The sequence below is a fragment of the Eriocheir sinensis genome, unplaced genomic scaffold (genome assembly GCF_024679095.1).
Source record: "Eriocheir sinensis breed Jianghai 21 unplaced genomic scaffold, ASM2467909v1 Scaffold31, whole genome shotgun sequence".
Classification (NCBI taxonomy): Eukaryota; Metazoa; Arthropoda; class Malacostraca; order Decapoda; family Varunidae; genus Eriocheir; species Eriocheir sinensis.
Window position 1 is genome coordinate 444,663 of NW_026111621.1, and position 6,728 is coordinate 451,390.

Genomic DNA, 6,728 nt, shown 5'->3' on the forward strand with positions numbered 1-6,728 from the left:
TGCAGTCGTTGCAGGCGCGTCAGGAAACCTCGGCCGCGGCCACAGCGGCGGTGAGAGGTGAGGGATGGGCTGACATCGGAGGACTCGCAATGGAGGTTGAAAAACTGCTGACCCAGCAAAATGAGCGGCCGCGGTGCGCGGCTGGGAGCTGGTACACTGCCGCCAGACGTATGATGGCCGCGTCGTCCTTGTTATAGTAAGAGATGGGCGGCTGTGGCAGAGAAGACGACTTGGGTGTGTAACCTCTTGAGAAGACGCCTTGCAAGAAACGGTAGTGGGAACAGCTTGCAGTCACCGGGAGATGTCCGCGGGTACCCTTGCTGACTGTTTGCCGGAAGAGGTTTGGGCCGATGCTCCCGGCAGCGGCGGTGGTGCCGCCAGCTGTGGAGCGAGGGGCACGCGGGGTGTCCCAAGGTCAGCGGGGCGTGCCTCCTCGTTGCAGGTGTGAATACCTCTGCCGTATCGTGGAGTGGCTTGCAGGGTACGTAGCAGTGCTGGCTTGAAGCGGGGGAGCGGCTTGTAGATTGTGGCCCTCGCTATCGGCTGCGGAGGCCTGTGGGTGTGCTCGGGGATTGTAGGCTTGACGCCTGTAGAGTTGAAGCTGGTGTGCTCGAGGCTTGTAGGCTGTAGAGCCTGTAGGCTTGTAGCTGGTGTGCTCGAGGCTTGTAGGCTGGACGCCTGTAGAGTTGCTTATAGCTGGTGTGCTCGAGGCTTGTAGATGGCGCCTTGTGAGTTGCACGTAGGTGGCGACTTGTGAGATGCTTGAAGCTGGCGCCGTGTGAGTTGCACGTAGGTGGCGACTTGTCAGATGCTTGTAGCTGGCGCCATGTGAGTTGCACGTAGGTGGCGACTTGGGAGATGCTTGTAGCCGGCGCCTTGTGAGTTGCACGTAGGTGGCGACTTGGGAGATGCTTGTAGCTGGCGCCTTGTGAGTTGCACGTAGGTGGCGACTTGGGAGATGCTTGTAGCTGGCGCCTTGTGAGTTGCACGTAGGTGGCGACTTGGGAGATGCTTGTAGCTGGCGCCGTGTGAGTTGCACGTAGGTGGCGACTTGGGAGATGCTTGTAGCTGGCGCCTTGTGAGTTGCACGTAGGTGGCGACTTGTGAGATGCCGCGGACGGCTGGTGCGTTGCCGCGGACGGCAGGTGCGTTGCCGCGGACGGCAGGTGCGTTGCCGCGGACGGCAGGTGCGTTGCCGCGGACGGCTGGTGCGTTGCCGCGGACGGCAGGTGCGTTGCCGCGGACGGCAGGTGCGTTGCCGCGGACGGCAGGTGCGTTGCCGCGGACGGCTGGTGCGTTGCCGCGGACGGCAGGTGCGTTGACTCCTTCTTCCCTTGTACGCCTGTCCCCGGAGTTTGTTGGTGAGTTCTCGTGGCTTGGAGGAGAACGAGGTAGCGAAGGCACAGGCGCGGGGTGACCGCTGCCACCAAATGTAACGGGCTTGTCGGGGGGCGTTTAAAGGGAGTTGATTAAGACTTCAGCTTCCTTAAGGCGAATTATATTCGTAGCCTTTATGTACAAGAAGCGACGGAGCGAGAGCGACTGTCGTTGTGTGTCAGTCGGACTCTCGTGAAGGAGTCGCGAGTTACAGGTTGGAAAATAATGGTTACAATTGGTCACGTATGTCAAGGTGACCTCCACGCACCATCGGAGTGCTAAGTATACAAAACTGAGACGGTAAACACTGACGGACGACATTCCTATAAGGTGGCGTGATCTATCTGTCGTGGGGTTTTTCCATTGACAATTGTATGCCTAATTCGTGGTGATATTAAATAATAATAATACATTGATATCCTACTATAACACACGTACCCCCCCCACACACAAACACACGTACCCCCCCACACACACACGCACGTACCCCCCCCCACACACACACGCACGTACCCCCCCCCACACACACAAACACACGTACTCCCCACAAACACAAACACACGTACCCCCCACACACAAATAGAACAAGAAGAAATCACAATTTGAAGATAAGTGGTAAAAGATTCTCGTCGCACGAAGCTAAACACTTCTTCTTCAATCGAGTTGTTAATGTTTGGAACTCTCTACCCTGTGATGTCGTTGATAGTACAACAGTTACGGCCTTCAAGAATAGATTAGACAAGTATTTTGAATCCAACCAACAACTAAGATATTACTCATTGTCGTAATAACGTTAAGTTCTTTCGAATACTGGTGTCTTTGTCCGCTTTTATCGCCCGGTTAGTGGTAGCAGTAATGGTAGTTCTTTCCTCTTTCCTACATAAATTCCATGCAGTTTTTCCATGCTGCATGGTTCTTTTTCCTTTCCTGCCAGCTTTGGCTGGAGGGATGGGGGAGTGGGGAGGAGCCTTCGCCCTTGCTGTCCTTCATCTTCTACCTTTGATTATATAGTTAGTGTAGCTTGTCACAAACAGCCTCGTAAGGACCAGCAGTTCTGCTGTTGTTTGTTCTTTCTTTGTGTTTGTTTGTGTTCCTCCTCCTCCTTTTTCTCCCTCTCGCTAGCTCCCCTTTCTTGACCTCTAACTCGTCGTCTTTTTCCCTTGCTATTTTATCCTCCTCCTCCTCCTCCTCACGCGTGGGTCAGTGAAATGGGTATGCCTGGGAAAGGTAAACTGAGATAACCTGCGGGTCACAATCGGTCCTGTGTCGCCGGCTGAGGGGGTCTGCTGTTACCTGCGCGGGGTCACGGGCCAAGGGGACGGAGGAGCGCGCCGGGGTAATGCGCAGGTTATCGTGTGACCTCCCACCCCCCCTTCACCCCTCTTCCCACCATCATCTTTGCCTTATACAGTGTTGCGTCCTGGTGTTTTTTTCTTGTGAGTGTTTGATATATTGTTTTAATTGAGGGTTTGATAGTTTTATGCGTGTGTGTGTGGGGGGGGGGGGGTGTTAGTGGTTGAATGTAGGGAAGTGAGCCAGTCATGTATTAGCACAGGTATGAAGGGGTATACAGTAAGGTTAGGTTAGGAAGGCTAGGTTAGGTTAGGTGTGGGTTTTATGGTTGAGGGAAGATTGTGTGCTGATAGCGGAGACAGTAACAGGAAGAGGCAGGCAGATGTAGAAAAAGTCACCCAACCAGCCAGGTATTAGTACGGGTGTGAAGGGAGTTTACAGGAAGGTTAGGATAGGTTAGGTGTGGGTTTTATGGGGGAGGGAAGATTTGTGCTTTTTTTTTTTTTTTTTTACATTGCGACCTATTGCGCCGTTAGGCTTCTTACAGGTGGATCCTGTTGGTCGGTCCAAGGCTTCTTTCCGGTGGGTCCTGATGGTCGGTCCAGCCCGTTCTGGCGCAGGCGAGTGTTTATAGTGGCGCCATCTTGTATTGGCTCATGCTGCCCTCCCAGAGCTCATCTTTGATCCTAGAATCTAGAGTCCGGGTTGATAGGTGGTCTTCTGGACAGCATGTGGGTAGTTTTAAGCCACTCGGCGGCGGCTGAAAAATCCCAGCTTGGTGGCACCGGGCGGGGATTGAACTCGCGTCCTCCTGAACACGGTGCCGTTACTTTGACGACTCAGCCACCGCGGAGAGAGTAACATTAGGGGAGGCAGGCAGAGGTAGAAGGAGTCACCCAACCAGCCAAGTATTAGCAAAGGTGTGAAGGGGATATACAGGAAGGTTAGGTTAGGTTAGGTGTGGGTTTTATGGGGGAACGTAGATTGTGTGCTGATAGCGGAGACAGTAGCAGGAGAGGACGCAGGCAGAGGTAGAAGAGTCACCCAACCAGTCAGGTATTAGTACAGGTGTGAATGGGGTTTAAGGGCCATATTCTTAAACGTAAAAGAACATAAGAACGTCATGAGTCTGCAAGAGGCCGGTTGGTTTATACAAGGCAGCTCCTGTAAGTCTAATCCCACCTGACCTCACTATCCATGTTAGATCGTTAAGTCTTCTACCTCTTAAATTCCGCCGCAATGTTGCCTCTCTTTCTATCTTCTATCGATATTTCCACGTTGACTGCTCTTCTGAACTTGCTAACTGCATGCCTCCCCCCCTCCCGCGGCCCCGCTGCACTCGACTTTCTACTCATGCTCATCCCTATACTGTCCAAACCCCTTATGCAAGAGTTAACCAGCATCTTCACTCTTTCATCCCTCACGCTGGTAAACTCTGGAACAATCTTCCTTCATCTGTATTTCCTCCTGCCTACGACTTGAACTCTTTCAAGAGGAGGGTATCAGGACACCTCTCCTCCCGAAACTGACTTATCTTTCGGCCACCTCTTTGGATTCTTTTTAGGAGCAGCGAGTAGCGGGCTTTTTTTTTTATTAATGTTTACTTTTTTGTGCCCTTGAGCTGTCTTCTTTGCTGTAAAAAAAAAGAAAAAAAAAAAGTGGTTTGTTGTTTATTTGTTAATGGGTAGTCAAACAGCTGTATTACCGTCAGTTAGGTAGGTTAGTTAAATAGATAGTTTGAGAGTTAGTTAAGCAGTTAGAGTCAGTTAGTTAATTTTACTATATTCTGTATTTATTTATTTATTTATTTATATTATTATTTTTTTTGTTAATTTTTTTTCTTTTTCCTTTTCTTTCTTTCTTTTCTTTTTTTCTATTTGTTTTCTTTTTCTTTTCTTTTTCTTTCTTTTTTCCTTTGTGTTTTCTCGGTGTTGGTTTTCTTTTTAGATGTTCTTTTTTGGTGTTTTTTTTTTCCTATCATCCTTTTGTTGATGTTCGTTGGTCTGGGTGAGCCGCTTTCCTCCCAGAAGAGACCCACCCATAATTTTGGAGATGTTGTTAGGGCCAAAAGGTGGATGATGTTTGTTTTATTTAATTTTCTTGATGTCGTGTTTTTCGTTCTTTTTATTGCTTTAGTTTTCTTTTTCGATGTTTTCCTATTCTTTTTCTTTTACTTCTTATTGATGCTTTTTGATGTTCTTTTTTCCTATCATCCTTTTGTTGATGTTCCTTGGTCTGGATGAGCCGCTTTCCTCCCAGAAGAGACCCATCCATAATTTTGGTGATGTTGTTTGGGACCGAAAGGTGGATGATGTTTCTTTGTATTTCTCTTTTCTTGATGTTCATTTATTTCTGTTGCTTTTCTTTTTCGAAGTTTTTTCTGTTCTTTTTCCATTTTTTTTTGGTGTTCTTTTCTATATCATCCCTTGTTGATGTTCCTTGGTCTGGGTGAGCCGCTTTCTCCCCAGAAGAGACCCACCCATAATTTTGGTGATGTTAGTCAGGGCCGGAAGGTGGATGATGTTTGTTATATTTTTCTTTCTTTGATGTGTTTTTCTTTATGTTTTTTTTTTATTTAATTTATTCATATCATCCTTTTGTTGATGTTCTTTGGTCTGGATGAGCCGCTTTCTCCCCAGAAGAGACCCATCCATAATTTTGGCGATGTTAGGGCCTAAAGGTGGATGATCTTTTTATTTCTTTTCTTGATGTTTCGTTTCTGTATTTTCCATTTTTCTGGTGTTCCTTTTTATTTTCCTTTTCTTTGGTGTTCCCATCGCGTGGATTGTCTACGACAGTATAACGAGCACCACAAGCCCGGGTTTGTTTAGAGTTTGCTCTCCTAGGCAGATTGCCTACCACGGCTGAAGACCTCCACCTGGCCGGGTTTATTGTTCGGAGTTTGCTCTCCTAGGCAGATTGCCTACCACGGCTGACGACCTCCACCTGGCCGGGTTTATTGTTCGGAGTTTGCTCTCCTAGGCAGATTGCCTACCACGGCTGACGACCTCCACCTGGCCGGGTTTATTGTTCGGAGTTTGCTCTCCTAGGTGAACTGCCTACCACGGCTGACGACCTCCACCTGGCCGGGTTTATTGTTCGGAGTTTGCTCTCCTAGGTGAACTGCTCACGCTAACGAGCTCCACCTGCCCGGTTTTTTTGCTCGGAGTTTGCTCTCCTAGGTGAACTGCTCACGCTAACGAGCTCCACCTGCCCGGGTTTGTTGTTCGGAGTTTGCTCTCCTAGGTGAACTGCTCACGCTAACGAGCTCCACCTGCCCGGGTTTGTTGTTCGGAGTTTGCTCTCCTAGGTGAACTGCTCACGCTAACGAGCTCCACCTGCCCGGGTTTTTTGCTCGTTGTTTGCTCTCCTAGGTGAACTGCTCACGCTAACGAGCTCCACCTGCCCGGGTTTGTTGTTCGGAGTTTGCTCTCCTAGGTGAACTGCCTACCACGGCTAACGAGCCTCACCTGCCCGGGTTTGTTTAGAGTTTGCTCTCCTAGGTGAATTGCCTCCCACGGCTAACGACCTCCACCTGCCCGGGTTTGTTTAGAGTTTGCTCTCCTAGGTGAACTGCCTCCCACGGCTAACGACCTCCACCTGCCCGGGTTTGTTTAGAGTTTGCTCTCCTAGGTGAACTGCCTCCCACGGCTAACGACCTCCACCTGCCCGGGTTTGTTTAGAGTTTGCTCTCATAGGTGAATTGCCTCCCACGGCTAACGACTTCCACCTGCCCGGGTTTGTTTAGAGTTTGCTCTCCTAGGTGAATTGCCTCCCACGGCTAACGATCTCCACCTGCCCGGGTTTGTTTAGAGTTTGCTCTCCTAGGTGAACTGCCTCCCACGGCTAACGACCTCCACCTGCCCGGGTTTATTGTTCGAAGTTTGCTGTCCTAGGTGAATTGCCTCCCACGGCTAACGACCTCCACCTGTCCGGGTTTGTTTAGAGTTTGCTCTCCTAGGTGAATTGCCTCCCACGGCTAACGACCTCCACCTGCCCGGGTTTGTATAGAGTTTGCTCTCCTAGGTGAATTGGCTCCCACGGCTAACGAGCCTCAC

General features: G+C 49.9%; 1 long non-coding RNA gene across 2 annotated transcripts; it reads right to left on the reverse strand.

Moving 5' to 3' along the window:
* Positions 1–4,777: 4,777 nt before the first annotated feature.
* On the reverse strand, positions 4,778–6,015 carry LOC126991620 (uncharacterized). 2 transcript variants are annotated; one of them, XR_007745704.1, is made up of 2 exons: positions 5,945–6,015; positions 4,778–5,752 (listed from the first exon to the last, which is right to left on the reverse strand). It is a non-coding gene; the product is annotated as an uncharacterized LOC126991620 (long non-coding RNA). The 2 variants fall into 2 exon arrangements; XR_007745703.1 differs by having other exon boundaries at positions 5,881–6,002.
* Between the last annotated feature and the right edge of the window lie 713 nt (positions 6,016–6,728).